Source organism: Triturus cristatus, chromosome 5_1 (assembly GCF_964204655.1).
Source record: "Triturus cristatus chromosome 5_1, aTriCri1.1, whole genome shotgun sequence".
NCBI lineage: Eukaryota > Metazoa > Chordata > Amphibia > Caudata > Salamandridae > Triturus > Triturus cristatus.
This window is the reverse complement of record NC_140587.1, coordinates 1008093277-1008105132: the sequence shown is the minus strand read 5'-3', so window position 1 is coordinate 1008105132 and position 11856 is coordinate 1008093277.

Sequence of the window (11856 nt, the reverse complement as noted above, 5' to 3'; positions counted from 1 at the left end):
TCCACTGGTGTCACCTGACGGGCTTTTCTCCCTGCGCTCTGGGGTGCCTTTGGTCTTCTGTGGGGATGGTGTCTGCACCCGGGACCGCTTGGGTCACTGCTGCTGTGTGCTCCGTGTGCTGTATCGGGACTTTGATGTATGTGGACCATGGTCACTATTGTCAGACGTGGCCACTGCAAGGGGGTGGACAAAGGGACTGGAGCTGGACTGTGAGTATGTGCCTGTTGCAGGGCAGACGTCACTGTTAATGACAAAGCCTGGACTGTCCGGTGCAGCCCACCCACTTCGGAATGTATGCCCTCCATGAAAGCGACCACCTGGGCCAATTTCTTGTCGTGGTCAATGAAGGCATTGAGGAGAGCTGTCTGGCCTACACACAGCTGGTGCAAAAGGTTCACAGACTCAGCACTGATGGCAGCATGGGGGACAGGGGCAGCGGTGCCAGGGGTGAAGGACACTCTTCCCCTCTTACTGAGGCAGACATGGACAGCACCAGAGGAAGTGGCTGGGAGGGTGGGCAATGGCTGCTGTGTGGTGGAAGTCACTGCAGAGTCCCCGTTCCCTGTGCCCTCCAACATGGATGCATCCAGGCTGGCATCGGATGATGTGGTGCTTTGCGTCCCAGGCTGGGACTCCTCCAGCAGACTCATGTCCCCCTCTGAGGCACTGCTGACATCTGTGTCACTGGGCTCCTGGGCAGCTGTGGTACTAGTTTCACCCCCACTGGTGTCCGTCTCCTGTCCCTCCGTAAACACAGGTGATGCTGCTTGGGAGAGAGAGATGTAGGGTCAGGTCAGTGGCAGCAACAGAACAAACATATGCAAGCAATGCATGACAAAAGTTGACCAAATCTACATGTTGCACACGACCCTGTGCAATCACATTGTGCCAACTCACTACATAGACTCAAGCAGTGCGTGGAAACAGGAAACTCAGGCATGAGTGAGCCATGTGATGACCACACAGCACAATGCGCTGCTTGTGGCTCTGTTCAAACAGACACACAACTAGTTCTGAGCACACCTAGGGACATGATGGGGGCACGCTACTTGTTGTCAATGACAGAACTGGATGGAACAGGAGGGGACAACACAGACCAAGACTTCAACATGACAGTCCACAATGGACATTAGCCCATGCCACCCACCATGTCGGACCTTGGGGACAATATAATGCTGCACATTGTTGTAAGATGTGTAGGCCTCCCCAATATGGGTACATGCAATGGACGCATTGATGTACGCACAGTCAGATTGGGCACACTGCGGTTCCCTCCCATGGGATTCCCAAGACTACGCCAGTGCAGAAGAAACCTGAAGAGCACAACTCAGAATGTAATGTGAAGGCACAGCATCCAAATCACCTTTGTAAGTACAGGTAGGGCAAATGCATGCCACAGGCACCAGGCCAGCAGCCACTTACATGCCACAGCATCACACTACCACCATCACATAGGCCAGCGCTGGCACAGGCTCTGTACACATGCAGCCACTTGTGGAAATATGGATTTTTCTGGTCAGTTATGTCCCCTATCTTGGACCCCAACGGTTCCATGTGCATGTTACAAGTACATGTATGTTCCCTCCAGTTCCAGTTATGAAGACGCAAATACATGTGCGTCCACCGTTAACATGTCCTCTTTCAGATCCGCCATGAATGGGCCGGATATTCCATTCCTAAGTACGAAAGGCCACCGCCTTTATATGGTTCACTTATGCCATTTTACAGTCCAGGCAAGTAGGCCCTGATTCTGTCATCAAGCTTTTCTTGCTTTCTGTCTCTGAAGCTCCAGTCCGAGCCTGCATCTGTGACCATGAACTTTGTCTCATCCTCTGCGCGGCTCACGATGCCTGACATCAGCTTGCTGCCTGCCAAGAACTGTATTTCACCTTCGAAATTATCTGCTCCGTTCCCGGCCCAATGCATTCCTGTCTAGTAGCTTAAGTAAACATTCTGCCAGCTACCGAGCAAAGGCCCGGCTTCTCTGTCTTTACGCAAGTAATTCATAACCCTGTTACTATGGAAGATTCCTGCCCTCGCATCTAGTGTAGACACTTAGACGCTTGTACACGCACTAACAGTCAGTATAGTCAGTATAGAATAAGATTCTATTCCAAGAAGGCCTCTCTTTTGGATAACATAGTTCTTTAAACATAGGATGTTAGATATGATTTGGGATTAGGTTGACTTGACCCTCTAGACATCTGTCGCCACATGTAGAGCTAAATGTCAAGTCCCCTTCACCCCCTAGCTGCACGTCAATCACACGTCATACTGCTGCGCGCGCATCTCTGCCAAGTATTTCTGCTGACATTGCGAAATTCTTTCATGGAACCACCCCATTATGACATCATGCCTGATGACGTTCCTTTGTTACGCCCAATCACGCCCATTTTCATTACGTACGAATAATGTTATCTTCCTTATCAATTGTTACGCCTCTCGCATTTGCTTCACTGTAATGCCTATTGTATAAAAGTAATTAATCATCAATAATGTATGTACTTCACTTCCTGAGCCTCCGTGGTGATGGAACCTGGAGTCCACGATTTCGAAACCGTTTATTGGAATAAAGCCCGTTCTTAACCTCTAATACCACGGATTCTGCCTCTTATTTATTGAGCTATTTTTATTATGTTCTGTATCAAATTAAGTCCCGGTAATTAAATTATTTACCACATAAATGGCGCCCGAATAGGGACACTTTCTCATCTCACGCGCCGGCGGTGCGTTGCAGGCCTGGTCTCCTGCCACAGCTGGACGGACAACAACGCGTACCAGCAGGATTTCCTGTATCTCCCTCCGGTCAAGCGGGGGCGACTGAGGCTGCGATCAACACCCAGACGAGGCGGTGAGAAGTGCGAAGTATACCGACCAGAGCCTAGCTGAGAGAGCAAGATCCGAGGTATACAGAGGCCCACCAGGTTTCCGATGTCCCGACGTGTCTGAAGTTTTCGAGTCGAGTCGAGTCCAGTCCGGTCCAGTTCAGTTCAGTTCCGTTCCGAGGCCTTCCGTTCCGAGCTACCCGGTGAGTACCATTACTGGGGAGGCGTTCTGGCGTGCACATAAGTTGTGCCGGTCCAGACGGGTTTGGGTACACAAATCCGGTCTGCACTGTTTCAGCAGTGTATCTGTACTGTTTAGCAGTATATCTAGTATATCAAGTATATAAGTTCAGAAAATTTCCGTTAAAATGTCGAGAAATATGTTTTATGATTAAGTTTTCTTAGATCGTCATCTTCATTGTTGCTCATTTAAAAATGTTAAATGTTAAATGTATTAATACGTCCTGCATATTGTGGTGTGAATGACTGTTCATTATTGTGTTTTATTGTATTAAGTTTGTTTAAGATCAAGTAGCAGACCAGTTCTCAATATGCCGCTCTTTTCGAAACTAAGACAGATCACAACTAGAAAAGGGGTACTCGAAGAAGCTGTTCCCATTCCTCCTAGGGACACTCCAGGGTACTTCATGTATCATAAACACGGCCTAGACGCTATATTATTTCTTGATCTATGGGTAGACTACACTAAGGAATTACCAGAAAGTCAGAGGTGGCCCGCAGCTGGGACCTGGGATGCCGAGTGCATCGTGAAAGTAGAGGAAGAATTATGGAAAAAGAAAGCTAGACAATCACAGAAAGACGCCATTGAATTATGGCGTAAAGAATCGTATAGACGCACAGAAAAAGCACGTAGACAGGAAGAGAAGAGTAAAGAGAATTCAAATAAAGTTCGAGAAAATCTATTAATTGAAGAAGGTACACGAGTGAAATCAGAACAAGTAGACAGACAAAGACATGCCCTTATGAAGGGTATGTATCCCCTTCTGGCCGAGGGATTACCTAAGGCTACTCCGGGGATACCAAAAGACTTGCCACCCCCATTATTTCCAATAAAAGTACATCCTAAGGGGCATCCTAGAACCGCAGAAGATGTTTTTCTTTCCTCATATTTAGATGACGCAGCTCCCGAGTATGCTAACCCCGCCCCACATAGACCGTCGGCCGGGGAGGTTCAACGCCAAGATCCTGTATCTGTATCTCTACAGCATCAAATCCTGACACAAGTTCCGGCAAGCACGTCCGTTTCCACATCTGCTCCTACAGCTACTTCTATAACTGTGTCCACACCTATAGTTGCTGTATCGCGTTCTACGAATCCTTTCACGCCCGATACTCCAGACGGGGCTACTGGAGGTGCTACCAATATTTTTTCTACGCCACCCAGAGTAAATAAACTTACCTTTCAAGAGTCAGCACATCCACGTACCCCCAAACTCATAAATGCCCGCACGCTTAAGGAACTTCTTATAGATTGTAGATATGACCCTGTGCCCGGCAAAGAGGACGAAATGATCATGGCATCATTACGTATCAGACGAGCCGCGGTGTATTTAGGGAAGTTACCAGGAATGACTATGCATCTAGATAATATATATCATTTTGTCCAAACAGGGCGAGATTCTGAATGTATTAACAGAGCTATGGACTACCAGAAAGTGGAGATACAGGGGGAACTGTTACGTTTCCTCATAAATTGCGTAATCAGAAATCAAGACCGACCGGGGGTAGATCCGGAAATAATGCAAACTCTTACCAGATGGAGCCAGAATATATCAGAAGGGAGACATGATAGGCAAAAATGTATAATAGCCATGTGCAGAAAGATCCGAAAAGAAATAGAACGCCTACACGAAGAAAGATTAGCGGTAGACCAGTTTGAACAAAATGAGGAGGAGGAAGGATCAGGACTGTCCACAGGACAGTCAGAAACCATAGCCTATGTAGGTAGAGGAAGATCTTGTAATAGTACTAGATACTTTACTGACCCGATACGTCCGATATGTCCAGATAATAACAGGAATTTCCAAGCACCTATAATAAATATGAGGTCCCCCGAGCATTCGTTCCAAGCCGCTGACAAATTACTGCGAGAACGAAGGGGTTATCATTTACTCGATTCTATGGATGAACAAGAATTAGCCAGGTCAGCCGTTCATTGGGTTGACAGTCCCGGAAAATATGGTGATGATACAGTAGCGCACACATTTTTGAATCTCACCCCAGATGAACAGCGTTTAGCTGGGAGTTATATGATTCAACAACTTCTTATACTATATAAAAGCCAACATTCAGATCCTGGTCCATTACCTGATATATTGACCGAATTACTCACGAATAGATGGAAAGGTTCAGGTACTAAGTTAATTAAGGAAATACTAGAATCTAGAAAACAGTACATTCTTTTTGTATGTCCAGAACATGATTCACTGCCCATCAAGGAAAGACCGATGTATTACATGGACAGACAGAATCCCTTACGAGAAGTGCACCCAATAAAGGGCGAGGACAATCAGTTTAAACGTGTATATGTATATACACCCATATCGAAAATAGAATTGTTAGAAATGAAGAAAGTGGTACCCAGTCATGACAAAGACCCAGCGGGTTTCCACCGAGAAATTAAAGACATGTTACTCATGGGAGAGTATACCTATCCCGACATCATGACAATATTAAAGGTATTAATGCCTGCTGGCATTTATGAAAAACTCAAGGAAAAAGAGTGGGAGGTAGGAGACCAAAAGATAGATTGGACAGCATTAGAAAATGAAGAAAAGGCCCGAGGTCCAGGTTCGGGGCTTGGGGACAAAACTAAAGCACTGCCAGGTTTACTAGTACAGGTACTGCCACGTTTATTAACCACGAAAAAGGAAGACTGGGGTGCAATCTCAGCCTGTAAACAAAAGCAAGATGAAGACACTAGTGATTTCTATGCCCGATTCGAAAAATGTTTTGGTATAAATAGTGGTATAAAAGCAAGTAGCGAGTCATACCCACATCTGTTTGTGACAAAATTAGTTGAAAATTCCTTGCCCCAAGTGAAGAATAGAGTATTAAAATTCGAGAGTACCTGGCAAGGTAATACCCCATCACAAATGTTACAAATGTTACAGTACCATTACAATAGAATTAGAGAAGAACAAGAACATGAACAAAGACGCATGAAAGACACGAAAATGAAAATGCTAGTCTCCCAGACAGTTCCAACTGAAGGACATAAAAAGGGTACGACACATTCTGGTGATTCAGCAGGACCTATAAAAGGGACATGTAACTATTGTAAACAGCCAGGACATTACATACATGACTGCCCAGTCCTGAAGCGTAATATCGCCACAGGCATTACAAAAGAAAGACCACGGCCACCTAGACAGGATCAGAATGAACAAGGAGCACCGCAGCATGCACAGGCCATGCCGGCCCCACAACAGTCTATACAGTTCGTGCCAGCCGCACCAGCGTTGCCTGCTGCTGCCACACAAACCACGACACGACAGCTGTACCAGACAGCACAGTATGACTATCCTGATTATCAACGATATGCATGAACCAGCCTAGAGAGGGAAGTTGACTTACCCCTTATCGAGGTCCCTGTAGACCAAGAAGGACCTTATGTACATAGTGAATTATTAGGTCAAGATAGAAAATTTTTACTAGATACAGGGGCAAGTCGAACAACTATAAAACGTAGTGAAGTTCCAGGGGCACCCCTCTCAGGCTCACAGAATATTTCCCTTGGTTTTTCAGGAAAACCTATTGTTAATGAAGTATCACAGCCTCTTCCACTTACGATAGGACCCTTGACCAGAACTACAGATTTATTGCTTACTAAATCATGTCCAGAAAACTTGTTAGGTATAAAAACACTGAAAGCTCTAGGAGCTATAATATGTTGTTCTCCGGAAGGAGTAAGATTGTTTTTACGTGATTTCAAAGGTCATTATGTGTCTCGAGATATGGATTCCCGACTGCAGACTTTACCCACACATTTATGGGCACAAGGCCCTACAGATGTTGGTTGCATGAACATTACACCCTATCGAGTCACACTAAAGGCAGGAGTGGTACTACCACGAATGCGACAATACAAGTTACCCCCAGATGCTGTAATGGCTTTACTGCAAATCATTGACGAGCTTATTGGCCAAGGAGTGGTTGTGGAGACCGACTCCAATGTATGTAATTCACCGATAATTCCGATTCTTAAACGAACTGATCCAAAGGCTCCCCCAGTATATCGATTGGTTATTGATCTGCGCGAATTAAATAAATGTATTGTACCACAATACCCCGTAGTTCCAGACATCTCTTCATTACTGACAGCTATTGATTCCGAAGCAACGTTCTTTACTGTAATTGATCTCAAGAATGCCTTTTTCAGCGTCCCAATAGATCCGGAAAGCCAATATTTGTTCGGATTTAGTTTAAATGGACGTAGCTTTAAATTCACACGCGCACCTCAAGGATTTACAGAAAGCCCCAGCATCTATAGCCAAGCATTGAAACGAGAACTTGACAGTATACACATGCCAGTCAACACTGCTCTGCTTCAATATGTCGATGATCTGCTGATCACCGCCCGAAGCGAACCTGAATGTGAAAAAGCATCACTGACGGTTTTACAATTTCTAGCCGAAAAGGGGCACAAGGTGTCCCCTTCTAAGCTGCAATTCTGTGTCCAGCGAGTTATTTACCTTGGTCACTCACTGTCCAAGGAGGGAAGGCAGCTTACACCAGATCGCATCCAGCTAAATTGCAAATATGCCAATACCCAAGACACAAAAGGAGGTGCGGGCTTTCATAGGCCTCACTTCATATTGTAGGCAGTGGATCCCTCAATATGCATTTCTAGCAAAACCACTCATTCAATTAACAACACAGGAGGCAGCCACATCGACTGTCCTCCCTTGGACTCAGGAACACACACACGCTTTTGAAAACTTAAAGAAAGCTCTATGCCAAGCACCTGTTTTAGCAACACCATGTTACAGAAAACATTTTACACTCTTTGTTACAGAACGAGAAGGTACTGCCTTGTCAGTACTCACACAGGAACAAGCAGGATCACACAAACCGTGTGCTTATTTTTCTAGTACATTAGATCCCGTAGCTCAGGCTCTGCCTGCGTGCCTGAAATCAGTGGCAGCGACAGCTTTAGCAATCAGACAAAGCGATGCCATAGTGTTAGGACATCCATTGACAGTCCAAGTGCCACATGCAGTAGAGGTTCTTGTGAATCGAACGCAAACACAACACTTGACTATAGCACGACTTACAGGGTATGAACTAACATTGTTTCAGCCACATATAGAAATCAGACGTTGTAACACATTGAATCCTGCCACACTTTTACCTGTAATTGGAACAGACCCACTAGCTCATGATTGTATTGATGTTATTACAATAACGACGAAACCCAGACAAGACTTGACAGATGTCCCATTGTCAGATCCAGACCTGACGTTGTATGTAGATGGTTCATGTATGAGAACAAGTACAGGAGAGTTAGTGGCCGCTTACGCAGTCACAACAGACACTGAAATTATCGAAACCAAGTGTATAAATACCTTGTCCGCTCAAGCAGCAGAGCTCGTCGCTCTGACACAAGCCTGTATTCAAGCCACAAATAAAAGAGTCAACATATACACTGATTCACGTTATGCATTCGGAGTTGTACATGACTTCGGCGTGCTGTGGCGAGAGAGAGGTTATTTAACTTCTCACGGTGCCCACATTCAGCACGGACCCCTCATTCATGCCTTATTAGATGCAATACATCTACCCATTGCAATATCGATTATGAAATGCAAAGCTCATACGAAAATTACTGATATCATTTCTCAAGGCAATGATCTAGCTGACAGAACAGCTAAACAGACTGCTCAAACTCAAACATCCGACATGACAAAGACAATAGTCCAGACACCAACACATTGCATGATGGTTAAGGATCCCGCTCTTGATGTAATTGACATACAGACACATGCTACTCCAGACGAAATAAGGAAATGGACTGAATTAGGAGGGATCCAAACGGATCAAGGATGGATGACGAAGGAAAAATCTGTGTGGTTCCTTCCTGATTCAATGGTCCAAGTCATTATTAACACTGTCCATAGTCCAGCGCATCTAGGAGAGAAAGCTATGCTAGACAGCATTCAACATATTTGGTTCAACAAGCATTTACGAGCAGCAGCGAAACAAAAAGTTCGTACCTGTATGATCTGTTGTCAGTTCAACCCAGGAAAAAGCATTCCCGTAGAGCAGGGTGGATTTCAGCCTCCTGATCACCCTTTTGAAATTCTCCAGATGGATTATATCCAGATGGAACGATGTCGAGGATTCAAATATGTTCTCGTAGTTGTCTGTGCTCTTTCCCGTTGGACAGAGGCGTACCCGGTTTCAGATTACACTGCCCCGACTACTGCCAAACAGTTAGTTCGAGAATTCTTCCCACGATACGGTTTACCACGTGCTGTCTACTCAGATAACGGCCAGCCGTTCTCATCCGAACTAATGAAACACGTTTCACTTTTGTTAGGATATCAGTGGAAGTTTCATTGTGTCCGACACCCCGAGGCAGCAGGTCTCGTGTAAAGACATAATCAAACTTTGAAAATCAGATTGTCCAAAATATGCAGGGAAAAAGGTGTCGACTGGGTAGTAGCATTACCAGTTGCACTCTTTTACATGAGAATGGTAGCACACTCTCGAACAGGGCTATCCCCGTATGAGGTGATCTTTGGCAGACCACCAAATATGTGGGGGACGCCTATACCACGTAAAATAACTGATATTGACTGTAATATGCTGACAGATTATTTGGCTTCCTTGATGTCTGCACTACAATCTTGTCGTTCACAGGTAGCTGCAGCTTTTCCTGACAACACTGAGGTGAAACCCCATGACGTAATTCCGGGGGATCTCGTTTTGGTGAGGAACTTTGATCGAAAGACTCAGCTGGATCCTAGGTGGAGGTCGCCTCAGCTCGTGTTATTAACGACGAGGACAGCCGTGAAGATCGAAGGCAGAAAAGGCTGGATACATTCAAGTCATATCAAGAAATTTCATGGACTACCAGCAGATGTGAATACCACACCTCGTGTGTCTTCACCCATTGACTCAAAACTTCCTTTTGTTGAAAAGAGTAATGCCGAACATTATAAACTAAAGCTCAGGTCCAATCAGTCAAGCAATTTGATTGTTTAAGTCCTCTCCGAGGTGAAGCGGTTGAATTGTCTCTGACATGTATCCCTTGGACCTGAATAGAGAATGCACCCGAAAAATGCTGAAACGACAGGCGTACTGTAAATCACTGCGTAGTCATTGCACAGTGACGTTATTGGTTTTGTTTTTCCTAAGTCTTTTAATAATTACTGCAAGTATATTGTTGCACATATGTTCTCCTATTTCTAGACATGTTTATAATATTACTGCTGAACATTCTTTTAGCGAATTACCTCCGCATGAATTGTCATACAGATTTGCGCTGCGCAATAACACCTTTATTAGTATGTTACATCATTCCCATCAGGTTAGCAATACTACAAATTGTTGGATATGTGGCCGACTCCCTCCCTATCAGAACTATAAAGGAAATCTACCTCTTTTTCCATACCCGTTCACACACAACGGCTCCTGTGGAGCATGGTTTAGTTTACTTAATTCCCAAGATTCGAACTCTGCAGTTTATCAAGACAATGGGGTATGGGGAAATCTGAACTTAGTTTTACTTAAAGTCTGCCACCCCAACAAGGAGGGACTTCCCAAAAGAACAGGAACTGATCTAGAAAATGAAGTATATGGATTAGGTAATTTTACGCTTAATCTCCTGATCTTGAATGTCGAATCCGAAGCTAATCCAAGTTTGCCCGCCATGTCCGTATTCCCAGTAAAAGGGGAATTATGTATAAGAAAGAATGGCTCCATACACATGGGCCATAGTAAATGCACCACTGTAATAGAATTCAGTGATCAAGGCAAGTCGACATTTAGAGCTTCCCGCCATTCCTATTTTATATGTGGTCAGACGGCATATGTACGTTTGCCTCTAGACTGGGATGGTACCTGCTACATTGGATTCCTTTTGCCACCTGTTTTTCTAGCTCCTCCTGATTATCACAGAAATATTAATTTAGTACACAATAGAGAAAGGAGAGATCTCCCAATAGTCGATTACACTGAAACAGCATGGGAAAAATACACAGATTTCAATAAAGGTCTCTTTCCCTATATAGGTACCGTTACTAATAGTAAGCTGATACGTAGATTGACTAGAACCCTTGAAGCAGTAGTGAACGAAACTATTTCCGCCTTAGGCAATTTAACAGAAGAGCAGTCTGCTATGCGGATTGTTGTGCTTCAAAATCGTCTTGTCCTTGACGTCATCCTGGCCGATAGGGGCGGAGCTTGTAGGGTCATCGGATCAAGCTGTTGCATTTTCATACCAGAAAATTCGCCATCTGTATATAAAGCTATAACGCGCCTTCATAAGATTGTGAGCCAGATACACCAGAATCCAGGCACCTGGACTTGGTCCGGTTGGTTTTGGAGCGTGTTATCAGCCTGGGGATGGAGAGTTCTATCCTTCCTAGGTATTGGCCTTCTCATACTATTCAGTTGCTGTCTATGCCTGCAATGTGGACCAGCGATATGTGGTCTGTGTGCCACATCGTGCATTCCACATCAAGATTTTCATTCAAGATCCCGGAAGAAGAAAGAAGAACAAATGATGTTATATGAACAGATCAATGGATTAATGAAGATTGATATCTCTTGACGGGCAAGTAGGGGACAAGGAGGGAATGTGGAAATATGGATTTTTCTGGTCAGTTATGTCCCCTATCTTGGACCCCAACGGTTCCATGTGCATGTTACAAGTACATGTATGTTCCCTCCAGTTCCAGTTATGAAGACGCAAATACATGTGCGTCCACCGTTAACATGTCCTCTTTCAGATCCGCCATGAATGGGCCGGATATTCCATTCCTAAGTACGAAAGGCCACCGCC